Genomic DNA, 12726 nt, shown 5'->3' on the forward strand with positions numbered 1-12726 from the left:
ACAGACGTTCTGCAGCATGAGCTTTCGTGGGTGAATACCCACTTCTTCAGATGCAAGTGGTGGAAATTTCCAGGGGCAGGTTAATATATGCAAGCAAGAAGCAAGCTAGAGATAACGAGGTTAGTTCAATCAGGGAGGATGAGGCCCTGTTCTAGCAGTTGAGGTGTGAAAACCAAGGGAGGAGAAACTGGTTCTGTAATTGGCAAGCCATTCACAGTCTTTGTTTAATCCTGAGCTGATGGTGTCAAATTTGCAGATGAACTGGAGCTCAGCAGTTTCTCTTTGAAGTCTGGTCCTGAAGTTTTTTTGCTGCAGGATGGCCACCTTAAGATCTGCTATTGTGTGGCCAGGGAGGTTGAAGTGTTCTCCTACAGGTTTTTGTATATTGCCATTCCTAATATCTGATTTGTGTCCATTTATCCTTTTCCTTAGAGACTGTCCAGTTTGGCCGATGTACATAGCAGAGGGGCATTGCTGGCATATGATGGCATATATTACATTGGTGGACGTGCAGGTGAATGAACCGGTGATGGTGTGGTGATGGAATTAGATAAATTCATGGTGGATAGGTCCATCAATGGCTATTTTCTAAGATGGTCAGGGACACAACCCCATGGTCTGGATGTCCCTAAATCTCTGAATACCAGATGCTGGGATTGGAAGATGGAGGATCATTCACTAATTGACCTGTTCTTTTCATTCCTTCTGAAAAGTCTGGCACTGGCCAATGCTGTAAGACAGGATACAGAGCTAGATGGACCATTGGTCAGACAGCACTTCAAAGCACTTTGAAGCGCTAAGTGTAGTCAAAGCACCAGTGCTGGGAGAGAGCTCTCCCAGCGCTGTCCGTACTCCACCTCCCTGTGGGGAATAACGTACAGCGCTGGGAGCCGCGCTCCCAGCGCTGGGGCTTTGACCACACTGGCGCTTTGCAGCGCCGCAATTTGCAGCGCTGGAGAGGGTGCGTTTTCACACCCTGCTGCAGTGCTGCAAATTTGTAAGTGTAGCCAAGCCCCCAGTATGACCATTCTTGTGTACTTATGTTTCCAGTACTTTAATCATTTGCATGGCTCTTCTCTGAACCCTCCTCCACCATGCTTCTTGAATTATGAACAACAGAACATTATCCCAGCAGTGGTTGCTAAAATAACCTCTATTTTCCTACTCGAGATTCCCCTCTTTATGCACCCCATGACACATTAGCGCTTTTGCCAGAGTCTCACACTGGGAGCTCATGTTCAGCTGACTATCCACTACAACCCCCAAATCTTTTTCAGTGTCACTGCTTCCCTATTTAGAGTCCCCTGTTGTGTAAGCATCACCTACCTTCTTTATTCTCCTAGATGTATACGTTTACATTTAGTCATATTAAAATGAATATTGTGTATTTGCACCCAGTTTACCAAGCAATCCAGATTGTTTTGAATCAGTGGCCTCTTCATTATTTACCACTCCTCCAATTTTTGTGTCATTTGCAAACTTAACAGTGGTGATTTTATGTTTTCTCCAGGTCACTGATAATTTAAAAAAACAACACCACAAAAAACAACAACAACAACAACAAAACATTAAATAGAATAAGGCCAAGAACTGATCCCTGTGGAACCCCAGTGGAAACACACCCGCTCGATAATCTCTCTAGAACAGGGGTCGGCAACCTTTCAGAAGTGGTGAGCCGAGTCTTCATTTATTCACTCTAATTTAAGGTTTTGCTTGCCAGTAATACATTTTAATGTTTTTAGAAGGTCTCTTTCTATAAGTCTATAATATATAACTAAACTATTGTTGTATGTAAAGTAAATAAGGTTTTTAAAATGTTTAAGAAGCTTCATTTAAAATTAAATTAAAATGCAGAGTCCCCCGGACCGGTGGCCAGGATCAAGGCAGTGTGAGTGCCACTGAAAATCAGCTCGTGTGCCACCTTTGGCACGCATGCCATAGGTTGCCTACCCCTGCTCTAGAAGATCTCTACGGCCTGTAATAAATGAATCCTCCTCTCCCTTATGCTTCTCTGTTCTTGTACTTCTCAGTAAGCAGAAACTACAGTCTCATAGAACTGATATAGCCCCTTCATCTTTTCTGATATTCCACAAAGTCTACTTTCTTTGATGTTAGAGCCGCTACTCAGAGTGGCCAATAGGATATATATAGTAAGACAGTAAGTCTATGTAAATAGGAATTAAAGACAGTCTGGCCTACACACCAAGTCCAACTACCCTTTCCTTGGTCTCTGTAATCTCTGCTGTTTCAGCATGCCTGTCAGTGTTTGCTGGATTATCTGTTTTCTACCAATCTCATATTTGGCCATGAAATACAACAACAACACGGAATGTATAAAGTGCCACTCACATTTTGTGCCTTGGAGCACTGCATAATGTAAATTGTCAGTGATCAAGAATACTTCAATGCAATAGTAAACATATCATTCTAACACAGACTGGAAATTACAGATAATAAGAGAAGTCTGTTCCACAGCTGATGGGCATATTTACAAAAAAGCCCTTGCGTCTGCTGTTAGAAGTGCTTCAAGATTATATTCAGGGCATATTAAATAGCCAGTTAACTCAGACCATAGCAATCTTTGGGAATCTCTCTGAAAAGAAGCTCAATCAAATATGATGGGTTATTCCACTAAGGGTCAACTCAAAACATAAAGGCAAATTGCTAGCATGGCCTTTACCATCTGAGTGTGATGTGAGTATTTGCTAGTACATGATTATAAGAATACCAGTGCATAAAGAAGAGGTTTTTGGAACCTAGGGAAAGAGCAGGCATGAAGAAGAGTATATGTGATGGAATAAGAGGAAAATCAGAGTCTGTGGGTTTGGAGATTAGACAGAGAACTACAGTACTGCAGGAAAGAGTCAGAATGGCTAGGTGACTAACCATAAGGGCATAGGTGTAAGAGAGGAAGGGAAAATTGGGATTGGGGTGTAGCGGGATGACCACCCGCTGCAGCCTGGAAGGGGTTGGAAAAACCCTGCAGAGGGCAAGGTAAAACCCTGGCTGATTGGGGGAAGTGGCTGCAGCTGGGGCCACGCCCCAAACTGAGCAACAGGGCCTTATAAGAAGGCCAGGGAAGCAAGGAGCAGGCAGTTTCTCTCTCTGTTTGTAGAGGGAGATGGGCCTAGCTGCAGGGAGCTAGATACAAAGTACCTGAGGGAAGTAGGGCTGGGGAGCTCTACCCTGGAAAGCCCCAGGCTGCAGTCTAGTGGAAGGCCAAGGGGATACTAGGGGTTGCAGAGGGCAGCTCAGGGGTAGGCCAAAGTAGCAGGTCCAAACCCAACCTTGCCAGTGATGAGTAGGCTGATACTGCAGTCTGCCCCAGGGTATGGGGGCTAGATAATGACTGGCTGTAGCCATTACTGAGGCAGGGTGGGGATAGAGGGTGGGGGTTCCCTGGGGAGGGGAGACCCTAAGACTGAGGGGTTACTGGCAGGGGAGGGACATGGGGGCCAGAGGACAGGTGGATCATTGGCCTGCAGAGGGTGCTCCAGAGCTGGAAGGGGCTAATTCCCAGGAGTCACCAGCAAGAGGTGCCATGGGGGTGAGTCTGCTCCTCTACATGGGGTAAGGGGAAAAGATGTTCATATGGAATTATGGGCAATTGATTAGGCTGGATCATTAGATTAATCCAGCTCAAACCAGTGACATTCAAGTCAGCAAAGCCCAAACTCTGTGGGTTGGGGACTGGGGTCAGACCTGTCCATGCTCTAGGGTCATATCTATGGGAAAGCAGGGTGTAGTGAGGCTTCATCATGGGCAAATAGCCCAGAGAAGTTTGCTACCTGTGAGTCCAATGAGGGAAGATTCAGGGGACAGCTTTACAGAGTTGCAGGAAGTTTACTTATGAGAAGAGGCTGAGGGAACTGGGATTGTTTAGCCTGCAGAAGAGAAGAATGAGGGGGGATTTGATAGCTGCTTTCAACTACCTGAAAGGGGGTTCCAAAGAGGATGGATCTAGACTGTTCTCAGTGGTGGAAGATGACAGAACAAGGAGTAATGGTCTCAAGTTGCAGAGGGGGAGGTTTAGGTTGGACTTTAGGAACAACTTTTTCATTAGTAGGGTGGTGAAGAACTGGAATGGGTTACCTAGGGAGGTGGTGGAATCTCCTTCCTTAGAGGTTTTTAAGGTCAGGCTTGACAAAGCCCTGGCTGGGATGATTTAGTTGGGTTTGGTCCTGCTTTGAGCAGGGGGTTGGACTAGATGACCTCCTGAGGTCCCTTCCAACCCTGAGATTCTATGATTCTATGATACTCATCAGTAAAAGAGGAGCATTGAGTTTCCAGAACCTATGAGTAGTGGAACTGTGAAGAGTAGGTGCAAATTACTAAAAACAGGGCACATTTCTCAGTATGACTTATTACTACAGGGATAGAAAGCAAAGACAGAAGGGGGATGGGGGAAAAAGAGGATGAAAAGTAAGGAAGGGAAACAAAGAGGGGTGGGGGGGAAGTGCTTTTTATTATACATTTTCAAATAAATTGAATTGCTTCTTTAATTTCTAATTTTTGCATAGTATTTTTCTTTAAAGTCAATACAAGAGCTACAAGATCTCAAATCTCTTCCGGTTCACTCACCCTGATGAACATTTTGATCAGCATTCACATTTTCTGGGGGTCATTTGTTTCCTATTGCAATGCAGCCATTACTATTTAAAACACATGTTGCTAGTTATGATCTCATTACTGGGCCTCCTCTTTATGGGAAGTCTCATTGATGGCCTTATGAGAATTACACTCTTGGAATCAAAAGGCTATTGGATTTTAACTGTTGATAAATATCCTTTTGTAGTTACTCCATTAGTATTCAGTCAATAGATTTCAATAAAGAGTTTTCAGACTGAAGAAAATTACCAACTAGAAAGTACAGTTGTGCTAAACCTGGAAACTATAGTTCACATTAACAAAAGGAGATGCACAGTAGGAGACTGTGGCATTTTTTGACAGATATTACACCTCTATAACAGATTTCAGGTGGAAAGGAATTAAAAAAGACCATGTTTAAATTATATAATATTGGATATTGTTATCAGAACAAAAACTTTACTGAATAACTGTCATAGAATAGGTCTGGCTGAAATCCACCAGAGCAAAGACATCTGATGTTATAGTGTAATTGCTAAGCACAAAGGAATGGAGTAAGGATGCAATGGGAATTTGAAAATGTTGCCATATTAATTTTGTGGATTCAGGCTCCCTGTTTTCTGGAATAGAATATGGGTGTTCATATGGAAGGCTTTAATAGTAGTTTAAAAAAAGATTTCCAAAGGCACAGCATGAGACACTGCATGATCTACAAATCATTTACATAATATAGCATTTTGTCAATTGAAAACTGAATATTTTTAAAGTAGTACAATATGTAATCAGTATAGTACATACAATAGTGCATGGTGCTGTATATACAGAGGAATTATGATGTTGCCCAACTGCAAAGAACATCAGTAGCTGGGGGAGAGAACTGTGTTGATCAACTCCTCTTTTTAACTCCACGAAGTGGAGCTTTCAGAGGCTTCCTGGGACAGTGGATCCCAATGACCTGACCTTCTCACTCTATGAGGCACCTCTCCACTTCCAGCAGGCTCTGGAGAGGCCAATAAAAGTGTCCACTGCTCCTTTCCTGTGGAAGCTCCTGTGTAGGCACTCCGTGCCTGGTGAGGGACTGAACCTGGGGGCTGGCCATTGCCTGCCATATTCATCTGGCCCTTGCAAAAGCAGTGGCGCACAACCAAGTCTGCAGTAATTTGTTCACCTTTGTTTCTGGGCTAAGGGAGCCAAGATTGGGAAATGGGGTATACAGTGCTGTCTTACAGAGACCCAAGCTCATTGCAATAATTTACAGTCTTTGTTAATTACAGGTGTGATTAAAGATTTCTTGTGATAAAGCCATCCAAATGCAATGGTGGTCAAAAAGAGTAGTTTTAGTGGGGGAGAGGATTACCTAAGGTCCAGAAATATCCTGTGTTTTACATCAGTCATTTTCATGTTACAAAAGCACCAAAGAAGTGTGTGCAACAACACAATTAATTCCTTCCAACAGCATATAAATTAAACTGAAATTAACCTGCTCACATAGGAAGATACTATTCACGATGAGTAAGTGTGTAAGATTGGGCCCTAAACTAAGAAATGTAAACCAATTTTAGTAACATCAGCAAGAACAAGCAATTTCCATACATATTGAGGCTCTTTAAGCCAAGTTTCAACTTGGAATGAATTTATACAGCTGAGTCATAAACCCCAGGAAGGATGTTGGTTTCTGATGGCAAGACTGAAAGACCCTGGAATACAGCAGTGCTAATGGGCATCAAGATAAAGAGTGTTTTGTGTAGAAGAATGCATCACAAGAGAACTTTAAAATCCTGTAATTAACAAAGACTGTGATGTATTGTAATACTTTCAGTTCTATATAGGACTGTACTATGTAAAGTACCTCTGTTGAACACAAAACCTCACTAATAGTTTGATATATGGATAATAACGATTGTTACATATTTGCATTTTATATTGTTTCTATCACTACATCCTACAATTGATAGTAATTCCCCCACCAGGGTATGAGAAAAAAATAGTAAGGAGGAGGATAATTTTATTGCAGTATAGGAACAAAGAACAACCTCAAACCGTCAGTTTTCAACAAAATGTATTCTAGTCATTCAGATACTTGGAATAGGTCTATTTTTGTAGGTGGATGTAATGTAAAATACAATCAGCCTTAGTCTGCATTTAGAAAAAATTGGATGATGAATATATATTATAAATAGAAAAGAGCTATGTGAGATGAAGCCTTATATTCCACTGACCAAATAAAGGAATATAAGATCTTAAACCTGCAAATGTGTTCATATGCTTTAAATTTAATCATATGAGTAGTCTCCAACATCAATGGGACCACTCACATGCTTAAAATGTAAGCATATGCATAAATGTTTGCGGGACGAGGGTCTAAGTGTGTATATTCTATATTTCCTATGAATGCACAAATTACTATTTGGGGTCTAATACAGAGCCAACAGAAACTATTTCTGCTTTGCAAACTCAAAACTTGTGCCTCATAGCAAGGAAATGATGGAGCTAAAAGTTAAAAGAGAAATTCCACTTGCTGTGACAAGGTTTCTTGAGCAGAATCACCCACTTTCACAGCTGAAATAATGTGGAAAGAGAAATAAAGCGTAGATGCTTATTAAGAGCTTTGAGAAATACCCAGAGATAGTTTGAACACTGCAACCTTGGTTCCGCTGCCTACATTTAATATATGTACTTCATTCTGTTTATAAATGAATATAGCTGTAGTCTATGCCATTTTCTGTTTTATTTTTATAGAAATTTAGGAGGTGCCTCCTTGAGAGAAGCAAAAGTTAGATGTGGAGTACTGTGATGGGAGCAACTGGTTGTCCTTGAGTTTCTAATACAAGAATAATCATCCAAAAATAGAAAGGAACATCAAAATATGTGATAGACTACCAATTATGGGATAACATAAAGGCAGAAAACTACTCATTAAACCTCAGAACAGGTTCTCCATATTTGCCTTCCCATAATGTGCAACAGCTCATATTTTGGCAGGTCTTTGCACTACTGTGTAACCCACACACCTCCTGGGTGTGGTGTTCTGTACTATCTAGTGGCACTGAGACTATTTAGAGAGAAAAAAAATGAGTCTGCTCTACAGCCTTAGCTAACAGGCAGTTGGCTTTTAGCTCATGCAGTAGAGGCTCATGCAGTAAGCTCTAGAGGTACCAGGTTTGATCCTACCCACCAATGACCAGGGTCTATTGGTGTTATATATGCAACAAGTCTATTTGAGGAGGCATACACATTTTTAAAAAATAGGTCAGAATTCTCTATTATTTTATACATACCAGCCTGGAACTCTAGAAATCCTTTAAATCACATGTGTTGCAGTGGTAATATAAACCCTATAAATAAAATATAGATATTTCCTGAATACATTATGTTTCCAGAGGGTATTTTCCTCTCTTCTTTCTTCCTTTGAGCATAGTATATCTTGATTCAAACTGGAAGAGTGAAATCTACTTATCCATCTCAGTGTTTGTATAGTACCTATCACCATAGAATATAAGCACTGTAAGATTTATGTTGGAAGCTACCACACCCTTCATGACCACAAACATTGCATCATGAATTAATACGTTTTTTGAAGATCTGCTGCTTTCACTGCAATAGTGCTATGAAAACATTAGTCTAATAATGTTTTCTCTCAGAAGCAAAGATATTTGGACAACTTGAGATCAGGACCAGCGAACAAAGCAGGTGCTTCTGGTGGCCAACGGAAAGGAGCAGCACATCTGGGTCTTCGGCAGCAATTCGGCAGCAGGTCCTTCAGTCCGAGAGGGTCTGAAGGACCTGCTGCCGAATTGCTGCCGAGGAATAAAGTGGCACGGTTCAGCTGCTGCCGAAGTGCCACTGATTGTGGCTTTTTTTTCCCCCTTCGCTGCTTGGGGCAGCAAAAAAGCCTGAGCCGGCCCTGCTTCAGGTGCATGAATATAGCTTTAATATGTGTAATGCTTTAATATGTACAAATACTGCTCGGGAGTCTCTCTTGTAACAATTATTAGGAGCAAAATAGCTGAAGAAACTACTCATTGTCATTAAAATGAATGGTAAGTTGGGCTCATAATTACTGTAACAAAATTTGAATACACGGAGCCTGATTCTCCATTTCCCTCCACCTTGTTTGCACAGTGAATGTAAATTCTTACCATTCTGATTTAGTGGAATTTAACATCCTCTTCTCACTCACTTTGCAATGGAGAATCAGGTCCATTGACTTTCACTAAGGGAAAAATCAGGTTTCCTCAATCATGTATGTATAGCATTACAATAACTGATCAAGTAACCCAGCTCACCTAATGCTTAAAAAAAGTGTTTGATATTCAGACTCAATATCTATAGAAAAGTCACATGAAAATAGAAGGGAGGGGCCATTCTTCATAGCTAGAGTTTGTGTGACAAGTACAGATGTATTAACAAACTGATTTAAATAATAGATGTGGTTCTGTGCATAGAATGTGCTCACAAGTGCTGCAATGATGGGTACATTGGAAGACAGCTGGATATTCTGTTCCCAGAAACATTCTGCAGCTCCTGGGTCAAATATTCTGCTTTCTTAACTTTCTCACTTCAGTAGAGTTACACCATCAAAGAACATGACTCTCTAACTTTGACAAGAGTTATGCATGTACATCTAAAAGCAGAAGTTTGCCCCAGAAGATTTTTTGGTAAGGATTGGAAGTCATTTAGAACATAATTAAATTTCAGATTATTTAATCACTCCTTCATTCTGTAACTGGAAACAATGGGCCAAATCCACTGTGTAAATGGTGGCTTCTGTAACTTTGTCTTTAAATCATGATTTGTGGCCTCCAATAACTCATCCAGAAGTTAGGAGTCTATTGCAGGAGCTGGCAACCTTCAGCGTGCCACACATCAGGGTAATCTTCTGGTGGGCCGCAAGACATTTTGTTTATATTGACCCTCACAGGCATGGCCTCTGGCAGCTTCCGGTGGCCGCGGTTTGCTGTTCCCAGCCAATGGAAGCTGCGGGAAGCAGTGGCCAGCACGTCCCTGTGGCCTGTGCCACTTCCTGCAGCTCCCATTGGCAGGGATGGAGAACCACAGCCACTGGGAGCTGCGGACGGTCAATGTAAACAAAATGTCTTGTGGCCCGCCAGTGGATTATCCCGATGTACCTCATGTGGAAGGTTGCTGACCCCTGGACTAGATAATCATGACGGTATCTTCTAATCTTAAAGTCTATGAGTCTAAATCCCCAACTGATGTAAATGTCATAGCAACATTGGAGTCTACTGTGATTCACACCAGCTGAGAATCTGGCCCAGTGTTATAAAGTTAAGAATATGAGTGAAAGAAGTTGATGGTGATACATCTGGGTGACAGTTTCTTGAGGCAACATAGATGTCCTAAGTGTGTATAATGGAGAGTTTGTTTCTCTAATTGAACAATGAATCTAAATTTTCAAACTGCTTAAGTCCATGACATCTGTCAAGGCTAATTCCCCACTCTGGCACTTTGAGTGCAGAAGGTGGGAGCCCACAAAGATTTTAAAAATTAATACTGGTCATTCCAGGCTTGTATTGAACTCCAAGGTTACAGCTTTTCTCTGAGATTGGATTGGTAGATGCTGCCACCCTCAAGTGCAGAACCCCTTTGAGAGCCCAGGAAGGCGCATTGGGGAATTCCTTCCTGTGGGGTACTTTCAAGTCCTTCCACCTCTTCCACCTTCTGGGAAAGAGCTGAGAAAGGGCGGTGGGGGGGGGGGGAAATCAGCTGTTGCCACCAGCTAATTAAACAACATATGCACAAACCTCTTAAGACACAAAAATCCAATTCTGTTCGTAAAAAAGGTACATTTTATTAAAAAAAAAAAGAAAGAAAATACATCTGGGAACTCAGGCTATTGCTAGATTTTAAAAGAGAAACTACAAAGGTTAAGCACCAAGAATAACTTTCTTGAGGTCCAGTTTAAAGGTTACAAGCAAAACAAAAGCACTTGGGGTTAGCACAGAGGAATCCACAAGTCATAAAGAAATAAAAGAGAGAAACCTAATCGTGTCTTCCTAGACATTTTCTGATCTACTTACATATCTGGGGTTTTAAATGAGTAGTTTCTAGGTATGATACTGATGATTTTGTCATATCCGGCCCAAGCTTCTTACAGCATAGCTGTTGCCCTGTCTGCCTCTCCCCGGGAGAATAACAACAGACAGAAAAAAGGGGAGTTTTTTCTTAATTTTAAAAGGTTCTAGCCTTTCATTGGATCTTTTGGCCAGGTGCCCACTCACTTCCTTTTACCTATGCATAGCAGTGAGACTTTTTAACCTTTTACAGGTAGAGCAACTAGAGAACAGCTCCTAAGAGAGATTTTATAGCTACTGGCTGGCTATGTGTTCATAAAAGGGAGCTCCCACCCCCTTCATTTATTTCACCATCTTTGAACATGGGGTCTGAATAAGACACAGTGGGATATGGTTATTTATTTATATAGAACAGAAATATTTAGTCTCCTCAAATTACGTTCTCCAACAATGTGTGCATATAAACCACATTAACATTAATAGGAATTATGCATGTGCATCAAGGGGAGAATGGACTCTTTAAGGAGTAAAAATTGAGCCTTTGAGAGATCTTTCTTTGACTGATCTCTGTGTAATGCAGTGTCAGCTATCAAAGAAGGATTGGGATCAAATACCAGATATGGGATTAGAACTATTAAATGCCTTTGTACAATATGTCTATAACTCTTTCAAATGCCATGGTGCTGACAGCTTTTCTTTATCATGAAAAATGAGTTCATCGAATGAATCGGCAAACAAAACTAACAACTGGCTTTGAAGTGATCTTATAAATAACATCCTTTTCACTTCACTATTATTACATTTGTGTTGTGTAAGCACTTTCCTTATGTAAATCCTGTTTTCTGGAGGTTGTAACTCAGCCATAAATATTGTCTCTTAGCTGATACATCACATGGAGTTTAGATGGGTCAAACTTCTCATTTGCTATTTATCCCAACGGATATAGCTAATGCACTGAATTCAGACCTCAGGACATGTAAAACTTTCCCTTTCTCCCCCTCCTGCAAGGGTTGTAAAACTTTCCTCCTGTCTTCCTCCCACCTGTTGCCCATTCCTCGCACTTATAAAATAGGGGCCCAATAAGTTTGGAAGTTTCTCAGCAGATCCCAAGTGTACCACTCACTAACAGTCTCTTGGAATGCTGAATTCCCTAATAACTGATCCCCACAGAGCATATTTTTGCTTCTGAGAGGGAATTCTACTCTGTACAAGATTTCCCACTCCAGGGATTCTTACCAGAGTGGGACATTGTGTAGTCTTGGGCAGAAGTAGTAATGAAATCCAAAGTGCTAGTAAATTTAGAGTGAGTGGTACACTGGGGCCTAGCAGTGTAAAGTTTCCAATAAATCTCCTGGGCAGCCATCATAACACATAGCGGTAGGGGGAAAGAAGTAAAAGGGAGAGTTCTGGAATAAGGTCATGTATGGAACCAGGAAGTAGGTTGGGACTGAATAAGAGAATACATGCTCACCTCAACAAAGGGTTGGATTCCGTTCAGGTGATGGGCAAAAGTATTTGCTGTGTCTGAATCCATTTATTCATCCCTGGTAAAAAGAAGGCACAGATGTTTCTTCATCAGAGATACCCATATCAGAGTTATTCTTTTTGAGTGACAAATCTGAAGTACTATCCCAAATTGATGAATCAATAGAAGAGGATTTAGAACAAATTGATAAACTAAATGGCAGGACCAAATGGTATTCATCCAACTCAAATATGAAATTGCAGAACTACTAACCGGGAGCGATGAACTGCAGCCACTGGGAGCTGCGGGGGGCTGTGCCTGCAGATGGTCAATGTCAGCAAAATATCTCACAGCCCACAATCAGATTACCCAGATGGACCACAAGGGTGACTGGGCAACAAAATGGCAGATGAAATTCAAGCTTGGTAAGTGCAATGTACTTCACATTTGAAAAAAATAATGCCAACTATACATACAAGATGATGCGGTCTAAATTAGGTGTTAATATTCTGATGTCATAATGGATAGTTTTCTGAAAAATTCCAGTCAATGCACAGCAGCAGTGAAAAAGGCTAACAGAATGTTAGGAACTATTAGTAATGGGAGAGATAATAAGACAAAAAATCATAATATATAAAT

At 41.2% G+C, this 12726-nt stretch overlaps 1 long non-coding RNA gene across 1 annotated transcript in view; it reads right to left on the reverse strand.

Moving 5' to 3' along the window:
• LOC120402265 overlaps positions 1–12155 on the reverse strand; it is a 31515-nt gene extending 19360 nt beyond the window's left edge. The window contains exon 1 of the long non-coding RNA XR_005597092.1: positions 12094–12155. This is a non-coding gene — a long non-coding RNA (uncharacterized LOC120402265). The remainder of the gene's footprint in view (positions 1–12093) is intronic.
• Between the last annotated feature and the right edge of the window lie 571 nt (positions 12156–12726).

This window comes from Mauremys reevesii, linkage group 3 (genome assembly GCF_016161935.1).
Source record: "Mauremys reevesii isolate NIE-2019 linkage group 3, ASM1616193v1, whole genome shotgun sequence".
NCBI lineage: Eukaryota > Metazoa > Chordata > Testudines > Geoemydidae > Mauremys > Mauremys reevesii.